The sequence below is a fragment of the Oryzias latipes genome, chromosome 3 (assembly GCF_053564925.1).
Source record: "Oryzias latipes strain Hd-rR chromosome 3, Olatipes_Hd-rR_3.1".
Lineage (NCBI taxonomy): Eukaryota > Metazoa > Chordata > Actinopteri > Beloniformes > Adrianichthyidae > Oryzias > Oryzias latipes.
The window spans coordinates 4,227,688-4,244,892 of NC_136239.1; the positions used below are offsets into that span (position 1 = coordinate 4,227,688).

The following is a 17,205-nucleotide window of genomic DNA, read 5'->3' on the forward strand; positions in this document are numbered from 1 at the left end:
TAAAGCTGCTTTACCAGGGGTGGGGGTGGGGGTGGGGGGTGCTGCCAGTGAACAGAAAAAGGAGAGATCCGTGTTGGTTCACGTGCACGTCCGGGCTGAAACACGCCCAAAAAAAACGCTGTAGCCGATGCTGGGACCACTGTCAGCGTCCATCATCACGGCGAGATACTGAAACCTCTGAAATACCAAAACACTGAAGCCTCTGAAGCACTAAAACGTCTGAAATACCAAAACCTCTGAAATACTGAAACATCCGAAACACTAAAAACACAAAAACCTCTGAAACACGTGACCTCTGACCCAAAGACCCAAACCTCTTAACAAACTGAAACATCTGAAACACCGAAACTTCTGAGATATTAAACTCCTGAAACACCAAAACTCCTGAAACACAGGAACGTTAGAGACACTAAAAACATCTGAAACATTGAAACCTTTGAAACACTAAATTCTGTGAGACACTAAAACCTCTGAAAGCTGAAATTCAGAAAAGCAAGAAACGTCTCCTCACCCTTCTGTCAGGCTGAAGGGGAGTGTCTCTGCTAGACATCCCATAAGTTTCTCAGCTGGAGTCGGTGTTGGGATGAATGTGGGTCTGAATCTCTGAATTGTAACTGGCGCTGAAATAGAGGAGGACAGCTGAGAACCCCAGCAGGAGAAACAGAGAAAAGACCCATATTGAGATGAGCCTGGGGGCTTTGGGGAGGTATGAGCGTGAAAAATGGAGGTGTGTGTTTGAAGGTAAAGGAATTACTTCAATTCTTCATGGTCTCCATTCACAGCATCTAAAAAAGTCATGTGCAGCACAGTTTCTTTGGAGATTTAAAAGCTTCAAGTTTCAAGTATTTGAAGAGAAAGAGTCAAATCAAAGACTCGTCCACTTTTTCTACAGGAAACAGGAATCTTTCAAAGTAAAACCTAAAGTTCAATGACTCTCTTTTTTTTCTACTGGGAGCCACAGATCCAGCTGTAACACTCAGCCGTTTCACTGGAGCAGCTTGAGTGGAGGCTTTGCTCAAGGGCGCCAGCGGTGGGGTAATGGGGGCGGGAAAAGGTTCCCTTGACGTTCAGTAATGCTGGCTGATGTCAGCGGAGGCTGCTATCAGAACAGAGTCATTTCCTGTCATCTCTTCCATTTGTCTGGTAGAAACTATTTGAAGCTGGTTTCACAGTTTTAAGATTCATTTTGGTTCAAGTGAATTATAAAGCGTCTAACTGCTTTTATTTCAATGGAATTTAAAGTCTGCTTTCTTGCGTTGTGAATTTGCATTTTATCTAAAGAAAGAACTAAATTCTGGAAGACGGTGTGTTGTGGAACCTGTGGAAGATCATTTTGAGGAAGGGGGGGGGGACAGCTGTTTGAGACTCACACATCAGTGGAAGGGCAAACGCACACGCAGCACACACTCTGACATTTACACAACGTTATCCTCATCAATCCTCTGTTTGCTCTGCACCCCAAAAACGAGACAGGAAGCTGGAGAAAAACCAGGATCCAGAAGTCCAAGTCCATGGACAGACCAGATCTACCAATGAGGGTCCAGCACCTGCAGATGAGCCCCTACCAACGTCTCAACTGACCTCAGTGACAAAAGTCACTGCTGTCATTCATCTCTGACCACACAACCACCAATGTGCAAGTGTGTGTGGTTAGGTGTGTGTAACTGTGTGTGTGTGGATGCATGTGGGTGTGTGTTTTTTTGGTGTCTCTGTTTATAAGTTCATGTGTGTGAGTGAATGTGGTTTAGTGTGTGTGTGTTTGTGTATTTTAGTATGGGTGTGTGTAACGTGTGTTTGCCTGTGTGTGAGTGGGGGGGGAGGGTTGTTCTTCTCTTAATCTGCTGCACTTTCACCAGCAACTATCACCAGATTAGATTACTACTGTCTCATCGGCATAACTCTGCTGCTCAGAAGCCATAGAAGCAGCAGCAGCAGCAGAGGCCACAGCAGCAGCAGGTGCCTATCAGCAGCAGCAGAAGAAGAAGCAGAGGCCAAAGCAGCAGCAGCAGCAGTCTAGCAGCAGCAGCAGCAGCAGGTGCCTATCAGCAGCAGCAGAAGAAGAAGCAGTCTAGCAGCAGCAGCAGCAGCAGCAGCAGAGGCCAAAGCAGCAGCAGCAGCAGAGGCCACAGCTGCAGCAGCAGCAGCAGCTCACAAATACTTTGAAATGTTTCCGAACCAAACCTTGAGGTAAACAGGCTCTGATAAGTAAAGCCCCCTCCCTCTGTGAAGAATGTGGGAGTAAATTTACGCCAACGACAGATTTCATTCTTTTTCAGTTCAGTGAATGCAGCCCATTCTTGTGCTTCCTGTGGGTTGGCATGGCGACGGCTCCTTCATTCAGTTCCAGTGATTACATGGAAGGCTTTAATGCAACAAAAGCCCCGCAGACACAATGAGCTTCACTTAACAGGTCCATGTCATGCGATTAAATCCCACCTTCAGATTGAGGCGGATGCTGATGCTGCTGTGTGCCCCTGTGGGGGGGGGGGGGGGGGTCAGCTGAGACGGAGAGTTTTCCCTGCTCGCTGTCTAACAGGAGGAATAATGAACGCTACAGTAGAACTGAGTGCTTCATATCAGAGCTCCATCACATTATGCTCTGCTTCCTGTCACAATCTCATCCATGATGAACACAAATGGAATGAGATGCAGCCCACATTCACCTTTTAAATACCCCATTCAGGTGATGATGATGATGATGATGATGATGATGATGATGCACTTCACAAAAACATTTGAAACCTCGTCTATCGGGATCCTCTCATTACAAGCTGGGAGATTGGGGAGATATCTATGGTTTTGTTTGTTTTTGGCTGATTTGTGTTTCTTACTTGTTTGGATTCTGACAGGTTTGCTTCTGATCCCATCTAGTTCTGGATCCTGGTCTGATCCAGAGCTGGTTCTGCCGGTTTCCTCTGATGGCCCTCTTGGTTTGAAAAATGGCTTTAAGTTGGGTCTGGACCAAACAAGAAAACTCTTCAGAACCAGAGTCTATGTTCACCTGCAGATGAACTCTGGTGCGGTTCACTGCAGTGTGAAAGCAGATGGGCTCTCCATGAAGGAAAAAGACGCAACAATTGCATGATGGGTAAACTAGGTTCGGTGAGGAGCTGTTGAATGGAGGTCTAGCAGGACGAGCCACTTTTCTTCCATTTCTGTCCTGGTCAGAGCTTATCCTTCCAGACCTGCGGTGAGCAAGCAAGACTTTTTCTGTTTCCATAGCAGAGTCAGCAGGTGCTGGTGGTCAGAACTCTCAGAACTGCTCTGATGCAGCAGCAGAACGTCCTCAGATATGCAGGAAACTGGAGATGTGACCGAAAGGCTGCTGAAAGATTCTCATGCAGGTTTGATGGGAGTCGGCCTCCAGGAGATGAAGTCTGAGTTTTGCTGCAGCCACTTCCATTCCTGCATTCAGGAGCTTAATGGATGCTGAATCATTCATAAAGGGGATTAGGAGTTCATGTTTCCACATTTATACAAAGGTCTGAGCCATTATGAGGCTTTCATCTTTCCTCCATCCTGCTCTCCTGCTTGTTTGCTCTTTAAGGATCAGCGGGGGGGCGAGGGGGGGGCACTGGCGCCTGATCACAGCTCGTCTCGCTCTATTTGTTCATGGCATGCTGGTTTCCCGTTGACCTGCTGGTGACCTGTGTCAGCGCGGAGGAAATAATGAGGAGGCTTCGACAAAGAAACAAACCGAAAAACCAGCTGCAGCGTCACAGGTGAGGCAGCAGAACCGCTCGGGTCCGGACTGCCTTCACTGCTGGCTCGGCTGTGGGAATGCGGAACAACATTCACACCTTCAGCATCCTTTTCTGGAGCTTCAGCTCATGATGTGTGTAAAAACATGCAGGTATTTCTTTAACAATTTCTCCTAAATTCTATGTCTTTTATCTCCTATTCTTACCCATCAGCTCTGGTGGGTTTTGAGTCATTTTAAAGCACATCAGGGTGACTCCAGCACTACAACTATTGAAGATCATCTCATCCTCACATCGTTTTATCTCAACTTTCCTCCATGTTTCATTTTTCTCTGATTCTTTCTAACAGTTAAAAGACTTTAAAGCTTTATCTGAACGCTCCCCGTTTATCTTCGGTCGACAGCTGAGGCGCTCCACAATCACACACTGAAATGTTTCAGGGACAGCAGTCTTCCTGGGTATTTTCTGGTTTCTGTTGAAGCTTTCTGACGTCTGTTAATCTCAGCTTTCTTCAAACACTAAACCATGCTAAATGTTTTAGTCTTTAACTTCAACGTGACTCTTGAAGTGGTTTCTGGCTTCCAGTGTGAACAGCAGTTGACTCCAAGCAGAGGAAATGAAACCACGGATATTTTCCTATAGTCTCCAGTAGGAGAGGTTGACCCCATTGACTGTATAAGAGAACTGGACTGTGCAAGTGAGAGGTCACCCATACAAAATGCATTCCTTCTGGTTCCAACTAATACACATCAATTTTTCCACAATATGTCGGTTGCCATGTTGGAACCAGACCAGTCCTCCTTATTGGTCTGTGTTGGTCTGAGTCCTACATTTCAAGGGCAACCGCCCTCTCCAATCAGGCGTAAGCATGTTAGAAGGCCACACCCCTTAAAGCAGGCGAATCAACACACTTTGAACGTTCAACAGCACCTACTTTTTTAAGGCATCTGATTGGTCAGTTTTTAACTTAAATAACTTGCACTGTAAAAGAAATTAACAAAATAAAAAGGGGGACTATGAAGAACATGTGTCAGAAGGAGGAAGGTGCAGAGAGGATGAGGAGGCAGAGGGTTCCAGGGGAGACAGGAACTTTAAGACACTAAACTAAACCAAAAACCTCTGCAGCAGGCAGGCAAACTTAAAACAATAGAATTATAAGATGCAGGAACTCAAGATACGTCAAACTGTGGAGCAGCACAGGAGGAAGGGAAGGACAGGACTGAAATACATTCAGAACAGACGACACACAGGTGGAAACAATGAGGGCAGAAGGGGACCAAAAGTAAAACTCAAAGCAACAACATAACAGGAAGCCTTTCAAAATAAAACAGGAAACGAACTCAAAACATGACAGAAACAAAAAAGAACCAGAACAAAAAAATAAAGGAACTGAAACCATAAAAACATGTTGATAAAAATCAGAGCAGGATTGATTATTCTGACCAATGAGTAAGAGCTGTTTGTTTCTCTATAGAACTTTATGGGATTGCAGCTTTTTGGGACCAATGGGTCCTTCTTATTTAGAACAACAGGTGGGAGGGGTCATTCAGTATTGTTTCTCATACAAAATCAATGGTTGACCTGTACAGGTGCTGCAGGTTTCCGGAGGGTCATAGAGAGGAGCAGCCCCTTCTTAAGGGAAGCACAGGTGTGCTTTGCAGTTCCCCTGTGGCTCATACGGCCATCTCAAGAGACGTCATGGAAATGGAACGCACCATTGTGATGTGTGGTAAATGTATTGTAAAGCTTTCTAAGGACTATGTATGTTGCATGACTTATGAATTACAGGTAGTGCCGTCATCCAGTGTCCTAACGTCTCACTCTAGTCATTATAAAGTGTGAGTACTGCCTCCTTATTGGGGGGGACATGTGATATGTAGGTGCCCGTAGGACGCCTGTAGAACCTTTTACACGAATTACACTCCGATTGTCTCATTTCCTCCTTTCTAACAGTCAAGCCGCACACAAGCGAGGCACACATCTCACATGACAGCACTAACGGGCTCCTCGTGCAGTATGCAGGGTAAGGAGGAGATTGAAAACATAAAAAAATTTGTAAGACTCCTCTATGTCTCACCTACTTTCCTCTTACTTAGTCTTAGGTGTTATATAAGTGTTCACTACGACCTGTCGCCCGCAGCATACCTGTAAAAAAAAAATCAGGAACATTTTCTCTCTCCGAGTTTGTTAAGAGATCTACGACCTTAATATTTGTGTGGACCACCTGCATGGTACAGGTCTGCTCATTTTTCGCCTGCAGACACACCAAATGTTTCAGAAGATAATTTCATGCTCCATTATTGACCAACCATCCAACGGATTTCAGTCTCTACTGTTGGGATCAGAGAAAAGTGAGCTTTTCTGATTTATTCTGGTTAGAAGAGCCCATCTCCATCTTCCAAATGCCAGGCAGATGGCTTTCTTTGCTGATGAATCAAAGACAAAACATATGTTTCTTTAACCAATTTTAATCTGTATGGCCAAGCATGCTTTTTACATAATCAAGATAATGAATATACACACAATCAGACCCCACAATCAGTCTTCAGACCTTCATCATCTGGCCATGTTCGCACACCGCAGCTGGTCTTTTAGGGGGCGGCAGACTTAGGCAAAACCGGTTGGGACAAATAAAGCTGACTACCTGGGATAAAAACAAATCTGATGCAGACCAAAGCCCTCCAGAGAGTTTCCGGTGATGTTTATCTGAACATTGGCAATAAGTTTGGTCGTAAACTTTGCAGAAGAAACTCTGAAGACGACAGGTTTTAATTTGGAGAAAACAGTCTGAGGATCTGCAGTTCTCAGTATCAGCAGACATCTCCACCAACACTGGGAAAGAAAAATCTGAACTAGGAATAAATTTACCAGGGGGGGCGGACAACATGATGATTCAGACCTTCATAAAATAAGTTTCAGTCAGTTTCTGCAGTTTTATAAACATGTGAGTCAAACTACTTTTGCTTTACTTAAATAAAAACTCAATTTTATACATCAACTGGCTCTTTCCCTACCACTGCTGCCTGCCCTGCACTGCCAGCACAGATGTCTCAGCACAGAAAAAAAATAATCCCTGGCGACGTCAAAAACACAGACAGGTTACCCACAACCATCTCTGAAGCCAGATAATCTCTGCCTCGGATTAATGTTTTCAAAGGCCAAAGCCTTGTCCGAGTTCTGCTCGTAGACATGAGGCTAATCCCTGCAGACACCTTCCTAAACCTAAACAACTTTTTCTGAGCCACGGCACACTTTAACCTTAAAAAAAATCCCGCGGCACACCAGCATCCAAAAATTAAAAAAAACAAGATGAAACTCATAGTCTGTATTGATCTACAGCCCCTCCACAATCTCACATGCATTTTTGAGATAATTGTGTCAGAAATAACTGGAAACTACAGCTGTTTTTTTCTAAAAGATGCAATAAAAGTTAAGTTAGAAGATTTAAAAACAGTTTGTTGTGTGTTCGTTGGTTTCAAGACGTTTAACAACAGATCTCCTTGTGCGCTGTCACTCTCACAACCCAATGCATCATGGGAGATGTAGTGATGTCAGACAGACTCCCGTCTCTGAGCTTCATGGTTTTCTTCACTTGTTCCACGGTCTGATACCGGATTCTGTGGAAAGCTACACCGCTAAAGACGACCTTTAGCTGGTATTTTTGTTAGAACTGAGCAACTTTACGAGCTAAATCAGGACAAGGAAGTGAAGACTTTAACCACTTCTGATTGGTCAGACCGATGACATGTGATTAACCCCCCCAGGGATGATTGGTGGAGACAGTAAAGGGACGGGACTTTTCCAAAATACAGCCGAAGGTGCAGCTGAATCGCGTCATTCTTATCAAAATGTCCTTAATAAAATAAACGCAAAGAAAAAGTATTTTACGATCTTTTATATTCCTAACTCCTCAGTGTTTTATCAGGGCCTGTTTGGATGAACACAGAGCTGATATCCTGGAGATAGTAAATGTTTTTAGATCAGTTAATGAGGGCAATTTCCCACGGCACACTTGACCATCTCCCACGGCACACTAGTGTGCCGCGGCACACTGGTTGAAAAACACTGGTCTAAATGATGCAGAATGAATGAATGAATGAATGAATGAATGGATGGATGGATGGATGGATGGATGGATGGATGGATGGATGGATGGATGGATGGATGGTGGGATGCATGGATGGATGGATGGATGGATGGATGGATGGATGGATGGTTGGTGGGATGCATGGATGGATGCATGGTTGGTTGGATGGATGGATGCGTGGATGGATGGATGCGTGGATGGATGGATGGATGGATGGATGGATGTGTGGATGGATGGATGGATGGATGTGTGGATGGATGGATGGATGGATGGATGGTTGGTGGGATGCATGGATGGATGGATGGATGGATGGATGGATGGATGGATGGATGGATGGATGGTTGGTGGGATGCATGGATGGATGTGTGGATGGATGGATGGATGGATGTGTGGATGGATGGATGGATGGATGGATGTGTGGATGGATGGATGGATGGATGGATGGATGGATGGATGGATGGACGGATGCATGGTAAGTTGGATGCATGGTTGGTTGGATGCATGGATGGATGCATGGTTGGTTGGATGGATGGATGGATGGATGGATGGATGCATGGTAAGTTGGATGCATGGTCAGTTGGATGCATGGTTGGATGGATGGATGGATGTGTGGATGGATGGATGGATGGATGGATGTGTGGATGGATGGATGGATGGATGGACGGATGCATGGTAAGTTGGATGCATGGTTGGTTGGATGCATGGATGGATGCATGGTTGGTTGGATGGATGGATGGATGGATGGATGCGTGGATGCGTGGATGGTTGGTTGGATGCATGGTCAGTTGGATGCATGGTTGGATGGATGGATGGATGGATGGATGGATGGATGTGTGGATGGATAGATGGATGGACGGATGCATGGTAAGTTGGATGCATGGTTGGTTGGATGCATGGATGGATGCATGGTTGGTTGGATGGATGGATGGATGGATGGATGGATGGATGGATGCGTGGATGCGTGGATGGTTGGTTGGATGCATGGTCAGTTGGATGCATGGTTGGATGGATGGATGGATGGATGGATGGATGGATGGATGGATGGATGGATGGATGGATGTGTGGATGGATGGATGCGTGGATGCGTGGATGGTTGGTTGGATGCATGGTCAGTTGGATGCATGGTTGGTTGGATGCATGGATGGATGCATGGTTGGTTGGATGGATGGATGCATGGATGGATGGATGGATGGATGGATGGATGGATGGATGGATGGATGTGTGGATGGATGAATGTGTGGATGGTTGGTTGGATGCATGGTCAGTTGGATGCATGGTTGGTTGGATGCATGGATGGATGCATGGTTGGTTGGATGGATGGATGCATGGATGGATGGATGGATGGATGCGTGGATGGTTGGTTGGATGGATGGATGGATGGATGGATGCATGGTTGGTTGGATGGATGGATGCGTGGATGGATGGATGGATGGATGGATGGATGGATGGATGGATGGATGTGTGGATGGATGGATGGATGGATGGATGTGTGGATGGATGGATGGATGGATGGATGGATGGATGCATGGTAAGTTGGATGCATGGTCAGTTGGATGCATGGTTGGATGGATGGATGGATGTGTGGATGGATGGATGGATGGATGTGTGTGTGGATGGATGGATGGATGGATGGATGGATGGATGTGTGGATGGATGGATGGATGGATGGATGGATGGATGGATGGATGGATGCATGGTTAGTTGGATGCATGGTTGGTTGGATGCATGGATGGATGCATGGTTGGTTGGATGGATGGATGGATGGATGGATGGATGGATGGATGGATGCGTGGATGGTTGGTTGGATGCATGGTCAGTTGGATGCATGGATGGATGCATGGTTGGTTGGATGGATGGATGCATGGACGGATGGATGGATGGATGGATGGATGGATGGATGGATGGATGGATGTGTGGATGGATGGATGTGTGGATGGTTGGTTGGATGCATGGTCAGTTGGATGCATGGTTGGTTGGATGCATGGATGGATGCATGGTAGGTTGGATGGATGGATGCATGGATGGATGGATGGATGGATGGATGGATGGATGGATGGATGTGTGGATGGTTGGTTGGATGCATGGTCAGTTGGATGCATGGATGGATGCATGGTTGGTTGGATGCATGGATGGATGCATGGTTGGTTGGATGGACGGATGGATGCATGGATGGATGGATGCGTGGATGGTTGGTTGGATGCATGGTCAGTTGGATGCATGGTTGGTTGGACGGATGGCTAGACAAGTTTGTTTTCTCCAGAGTCAGACCTAAACAAAGCGGTGGGCGTGTCTTCTTGAGGATCTTGTTTACCTGCCTGGATTGGCTCAATGAGGCAGATTAATTCCAACTAGAGTTTCAGTTTAATCCTGGTAAGAACCAAAGTGTTGACTCTTTATTTTCACATCACAAGTTGTTAAAAAGTCGGAGAACTGAGCTAAAGAAAGCTGGCTCATTCTTTGATCATCAGACCCGGGTTAGAGATCAGAAAGACGGGGAGGTTTGATCAGGACGGAGCACGGTTGCGACAGTTTCAGAGCGCACTGGAAGGTGGAAGATGAAAGTTGTCTCAGTCTTTCCATGACTGGTTTTTATTAAAAGTTCCCTTCCCTTCACTGATATTCTCACACTCCTGCAGTGCACACATCTTGTGTTTATCTTGCTGCTCTTGTAACATGTTGCTTCAAAGAAAAAGACTCGGCTGGTTTATATAACATATATAATATTTGACGGTCGGCCCAACAGTCAGTCACTCCCTGTAGAATGATGGGATGAGAAGCTCAGATTTGAAGTTTTTTTTGTGTGCATGGAAACCCAATGAAGCAGGTAATAGTTTTTGAGAAACCAACAGGAGTGACAGTCATTTTTAATTACACAGTAAGCGGTCATTGGGACAGCACTTTTTCCTCAAAGCAGAACACCTGGGGCTCATTGGCTGAAGAACAGCCCATTGGTGCTGTTCATGTGATACGTGTACGCTCCTTTCTGCAGGCTGATTGTTAGGCCGTATCTGAATTCTTCAACCACCCGTACGGCAGAGAGTTATAGAAAAATAGTGTCTTAGAATTCCAAGGTTACTCCCACTCAATGATGTCAGCAATAGTTGCCAGTCAGCTACAATAGCTTGGAGTTGCTAGCACTCGGAAATACATGAAAGCATTGGTTTTATAACTTTAAAAAGGTCATGAGTGGGGCTGCACGGTGGGGCAGTGGTTAGCGCTCTTGCCTCACAGCAAGAAGGCCCATGGCAGCTGGGGGACTTGAACCAGAACATCAATGGGGGACCTTTTTTTGTGGAGTTTGTATGTTCTCCCTGTGCATTCGTGGGTTTTCTCCAGGGACTCCAGCTTCCTCCCACCGTCTAAAAACATGCTTCACACGCACACCGACTGGCACACACGCATTACTTAGCCTTATAGTCTCCCGGTTAGAGTAGTTATGTCCAGTCTTAACATTGTTAGCTGAATGTGTGACGACTTGGCTCTGGGCCAAAGCAGCTGAAAGTGTTAAACCACCTAAATGGTCTAAAAGCAGTTATAGCTTTACTGCAGGAGACCCACTTGTAAAATCAGCTGATCATCTCCTGTGCTGCTCATAATTTCCATTCATGTATTCTGCTAGATACAACTCCAAACAAAGAGGAGTTTCTGTCCTAAATAATAAAAACATTAAATCTACTCATACTGACCCAGAAGCCTGATTTGTAATTATTAACATTTCAGTTCAGAATATTGACTTTTGTATAGCTAGTATCTGTGGCCCAAATGTTGACGACTCTTCCTTCTTTCACAGATTCTTCACCTCACTCTCGGTTCAGTCTGACTCCACAATCATTATAGGAGGAGACGTCAATCTGACTCTGCATCCTGAACTTGACAGAGCAAACAGATGAGAGCTGAAGGCCTCTTGTGTTGGACATATTTTCCTGTTACAACATTGGTTATAAGTCTACTGGAAAGCCAGGTGTATATTTGAATAAACCCCTTTTGTAATATATACTAAACTTTAATCATCTTACTTATATTTGTAACAGTTTTTTGTTGGGGTGTACTAGGGTGAATATATACAGGGGGGGCTAAAATCATGAAGCAACATAAAGCAACAAGTTACTGGATGTTTATAATCATTACGGTAAGGGTAGGTATAGAAGGGGCGGAGCCTGTCCAAACACACTAAGATGTTTTAAACATACCTGTTGGCTCCAAAAATGTTCACATGTCAACATGTACACAATACAGATAATGTTCCCACACACATACTTATCCATTCAAACCAACTAGTGTGAAACATTTCCTTCAATCACACAAACTATTTGTGTAAAGGTGAGCTAACACCTGTGCTCAAGGGAGTGTTTTTGTTCTTTCTAAGATGGATGATGGAATGTAAAAAGAAGGGGGGAGAGTGTCCAGCCATCCCCACACCAAGACCCCCGCATTAGCACCAGTGGCAGCTACAACTCCCCCCCAACGCCCGCACGGTAGCAGAGAAGAGAACAACCGCCCCCTGGGCGACCACATCTGCCACCCAGGCCTGGGCCAGCAGGACCGCCACAGGGGCCCCCAAAGCCAGAGAGCAGGGAGGCATGGGGGGACAGAGAGTGCAAGCTCCAGCCCAACCTTAGGAGCAGTCCCCCACCGCGCCGGGAGGGCCCAATGCGGGGCCCCGCCCCAGAAGAGCTCAGACGAGCAGCCCACCACCACCCAGGAGTTCTGAGAATCCCCCTACCCCGACCCCAGGCAAGGGTCAGGACCCCCCAAGGGAGTCCCGCCCCACATTCCAGGCTGCAACCCACCCAGCACACACTTGGTCCATGAGAAATCAAGGCAGGGGCCTGCAACCCCCGCCCAGGAGGAAGACGCCCAAGAGAGGTGGGGGTCCACAAGGAGTGTTGTAAGTTTTGGTTGTTTTTAAGAGAATATGGAATTCTTTTTTTTCAACCACTTCAGTCCTGACATCCAGATAAATGGACATCACATTTTAGGTGTATTACCACAGTAGGTAATTCTGCTAAATTGGGCCCTGAGGGGAAAATTAAAAAAGGATCGGGTCTTAAGGGGACAGCGTCTCACTGTCTCTCTCTGTCAGCAGCACGGAGAGTGCTGTTTCTATTAAAAAGAAACAATATAAACAATTGTTTTTTCTGTTAACACTGTTGTTTGTGTTAAGACAACCCAAAAGAGACACTTGCTGTCAGTTTAACCCTTGTGCTATCTTAGATGACCCCCCCTTACATTAACGTGTTCTCCCTACCATAACAAAGGTGGATAAAGGTGGAAAGATTTCATGTAATCCATGGACACCAGTGAAGATCACAAATCATTGAAGAAAAAAGGTTCAGAACACTGTCTAGTGGGTCTAGATGACCCAACTCCCAATGTTAAAGTGCCTAGGATAGAACAAGGGTTAAAACCTTTTTAAAGAGTTTTTGATACTGGCAGTCTGAATCCATCTTGCTAGTTTATCTTAATTTATCTTAGCTGAGCTTTGCTTAGATTATTTTATTTTAGCTTAGCTGAACTCTTTTTGTGTGCCTCTTGCTCAAACTAGCACCACAATAAATTGTGGTGATCCATATGATTTTCTATCACGTCATCAACCATGTGATCAGAACCGATGTCCAATCACGTGATCGGATCGGGACATTCCTACAAGAACTTTGTGCTTTAAGCCATCTCTGAAAAATGGCTTTGTTCAGTCAATCGTTCCTGAGCTCAAACCGAGGGACTTTAAGTAGTGAAAAAGTACTCAGGTGTAGTACAGACTTCCTGTTGTCAGTAACCATGCAGCTCTAGCCCTGCACTGAATCCTTCAGAGCAACAGTTTGTGTTTTGGAGATAAATGCAGGAAAGCAGATAGAGATAGTTTGGACACGTTAGGAGGAGGAACGTTGGTAAAAGGATGCTGAGGTTGGAGCTACCAGGAAAGAGGACTAGAGGAAGACCAAAGAGGAGGGGGAGGTAGACTAGGATAAATACAGAGAGAAGAGGACGCAGAAGGTTAAATGGAGGCAAATGATTTATGTAGTGAGCCTGTATTGATCAGCTGAGAGTAATAGATGAAGGTCATTGATCACTTCTGATCCCAGAATGCTTTAGTGAATAAAGAAGACATCAGGATGGAAGCTCTGGACAATAAGCACCGCTCTGAGAAGTGAAGCATGCAAGTGTCAACATCAGCTTTTAGAGGGAAATGAAGTGAACGCGGTAGAAGCAAAGTCATGAGGCGTTTGGGCTGAGGGGCGGAGCTCTCAACCACAAATGAAGAGTTACTTTGCAGTATTTAAGCTCAGATGGTTTTCAGACCTCAGTCTGTCTGTCTGGTGAAATCCTTCCACTAATTGCATGAATCTGTTTTACATGGTTAGTGTTAATGCCGGCCTCTGTAAGCGGTGAAGACACCATAACCACATCCTCGCACAGCTCTGCGGTTTTCCAGCATGCTGTCACTTTTCTCTGAGCTGACGGCTGCTGGCGTGTCTGAAAACACCGTCCGGCCTCCCTGCCTGGCGGGAAGAAGCGTCTCCCTTTCAGCACAAGGCGGCTTTGAGAGAAAGCTGTCACCCCGAGAGCAGGAGATGTCTTCACCACCGACATTGATCCACCTTCCACAGACGGCTGAAGACACGCCTCCCTTCACTGAGGTGGAAGGAGGCGTGTCTCACTCACATGCACCTGTGCAGGGGGTTGCTCAGGTCCATGGAGGCTCGAACAGACGAGTGGTGTGTCTTGCAGTTCCTTTGAGGCTTGTCCAGCGACCTTAAGGGACGTTGTGAAAAATGGAACACTGTTGTAAGTGTATCATGAAGTATTTGTGCGAATAATGGAAGTTACACACACCTATGACGTACGGGTGATGCTGTCGTACGATGTCCTTGCGCCTTACCACTGGGCATTAGGACGGTGTGAGTGCTGACTCCTCACTGGACGCGCGTGAACACTGCTCCTACAGGGTGTGCATGTGATATGTAAGTGCACGCCCACACAAACGACACACTGCTGCATGCTGGCACTCATCTCATGAACAGAATGAGGGTGAGTGGGGTTAAAAGAAATGAACATTCTCTCTTTACAGGTTCATCAAGTGATTTTGGGGCCAGCTGCGTGTCCCACACTGATTTGACCGTGTTTGGCAGTTATGACTGAGGCATTAGCATTTAACATACAATAACAAGCTAGCTCACCACTTTGTATAGTACGGTTTTCTAAATAATTTAGTTCATTCAGTCTTTACCGTAAAAAATGCAACAGTAATTCCCAAATCTGTGGTTTAAAACTGCTTCTTTGTAATTTAACAACTCATAGTTATATTAATGTGAGGGTTTTTCTTCTTGTTCACATCTTTCAGAATAGGAAGAATAAGAAGATCTTTTGGAAGAAAGCCGATTAAAAATGTGCCTCTCAGTCTTTGGCCATGCTACCTCCACATAAATACCAGGATGTCAGAGGAACCTCAGGCTTCTGCTGCAAAACGCTTCATGTCATTCCTCAGGTCAACACATGAGGAGGCCAGAAAGGCCTGGCTCTCTTTTTGGAGCTTTGTGATCCTGAAAATCTGGAAAGAGCAAAAATAAATAAAAAGCCCAACGGGATTCAGGGCTGCAGGTTTGAGGCCCCCCTGGAAGCAGAATAAAGATGCCCCGGACTCACGCTGACACCCACCAGGTCTGAACCCCTGAGGCTCCTGACCATCCCCCCTTCCCACCAACCTACATTCAACATGCCCTGCAGGGGTCCACAAGCCCCCCCACACACACACCCTTACAGCCAGCAGCAAATCATGGGGCGACATGTTGGGTGGAGACCTTTAGGTCTGAGCTCCTCAGTGTGGCGACAGCAGCAGCTGACTGTGGATCAGTGGGCAGCAGCTTTCATTAAAGTTACAGCTCTATCGTTCGTGGAATTGTTCGTGTTTAATGCAGACTTTACCGAGTTCTCCTCCAAGGCTGAGGAGGCTCAATGTCGGCACATTTTCTGCAAACTCTGAGTCCCTCAGTCAGACCACTCATCAGTCAAATAGAAATGCTGGAGCCAATCTTTAATATCTGGAAGGAACTACCGTGGAGGAAATAGGGGTGGCCCATAGTAGAGCCCTGCGCGGGACTATTTTCTTCATCCCGCTCCCGCCCGCGCCCGCTGAATTTCTGACCAATCCCGCCCGCTCCCGCAACGTATGCGTTACACTCCCGCCCGCTCCCGCAATATGTATGTCCACTCCCACCCGCACCCGCAAAACTCATAGAATTTATTCCCGCACAGTAATAGAGATGCATTGATTTTGCATCGTCTCCTGTCCCGCAGGAAAAAAACACGTATTTGTATTGATGATACTAAAGAGATTCGTGTCCCTCCTCCAGCCTCATCTTTTCATGCATTCCTCTTGTGTAATGTGCAACTTAATTGTTAAATATATTTTTACAAATCCTGTTCGGTTAAAAGTGTGCGTGTGTGCGCGTGCAGACAGACGGCCTGAAGCACGCTCTTAGTAAGAGGCGGGGCGGGGCGTTGCACACCCCCAACAACAGGTTAGATGACGGAGGCCATTGGGCGTCTCTACCTGGTGCCTTGAAGGAGCTTCAGTACATAAGAATCCAACAGCCGCACAGCCTAACGTAGTCCGCTAATATATGTTCATGAGATATTCATGCCAGCACTGATCCCGCTGGGTTTTTTTTTTGCCGCCCGCTCCCGCCCGCAGCACAATTCAAACCGCCCAATCCCGCGAGATTTGGGTAGGGTCCGGCGGGACCCGATCCCAATTCAGCCCTCTACCCCATAGATCGATTCATTCACATATTTGTTGACGCTTTATTGTTGGGAAAATTCAGATTTGATTTTCTTTGTTGGGCTTCCATTGTTGGGAGTAAAGTCGGTCCGCCGGTGTCTCTCAAAGCGCAGATGTGAAAACAGCAGCAAAGAGGAGCTACTTCCACGAGGCTGAAAAAACAACAACAAACGCACGCAACGCCACAAAAACCCAGACCTTCTGCTAGTTGTCTCCATGCAGCAGCAGTTTAAGATGAGGAGCGGAACATGTGAGGACTGAACATTTGCTTTGTTCCTCTTCCAAAGCCTCCCCGGCCTGAAGCCCCCCTCTGTCAGACAACCAGGGTCAGACAGAAACAGTAGAGTTTGCAGGATTTGTGTTGTTCAGAGCCTAAATGTCATCCACATGTCTGTGATCATGTGACCCAGATTTCACTCCTTTTAGAGCTGCTATTTAAAAAAACAGCGTGGGATGCAGATGCCGCCATGAGCTGGGATGTTCAAGGACGTGCTTTTCTCCTCTCAGGTTTCACCGTTTGTCTGAATGTGAGCCGTCCAATGGCAGAGCCGCTCCCTGATGAATGGCCACTCTGTAGCTCTGATTGACTTCAGCTCATTATCAATGTTTGTGTTACAGCTCCTGCACGGCCGACAGCC

The 17,205-nt window shown here is 46.2% G+C and overlaps 1 protein-coding gene across 3 annotated transcripts in view; it reads right to left on the reverse strand.

Annotated features, from left to right (window-relative positions):
- large2 (LARGE xylosyl- and glucuronyltransferase 2) overlaps positions 1-17,205 on the reverse strand; it is a 110,788-nt gene that overhangs the window by 77,626 nt on the left and 15,957 nt on the right. The window contains exons 2-3 of one of the 3 annotated variants that reach the window (XM_023950611.2): positions 14,623-14,728; positions 14,458-14,541 (exon numbers count right to left, since the gene is read on the reverse strand). The exons of 1 other annotated variant lie outside the window; for it this stretch is intronic. The gene's annotated coding sequence lies outside the window, so the exon portion shown is untranslated. Of the gene's footprint in view, positions 1-14,451; positions 14,542-14,622; positions 14,729-17,205 lie in introns of all 3 variants that reach the window. One more of the 3 variants, XM_023950607.2, reaches the window with a different exon arrangement.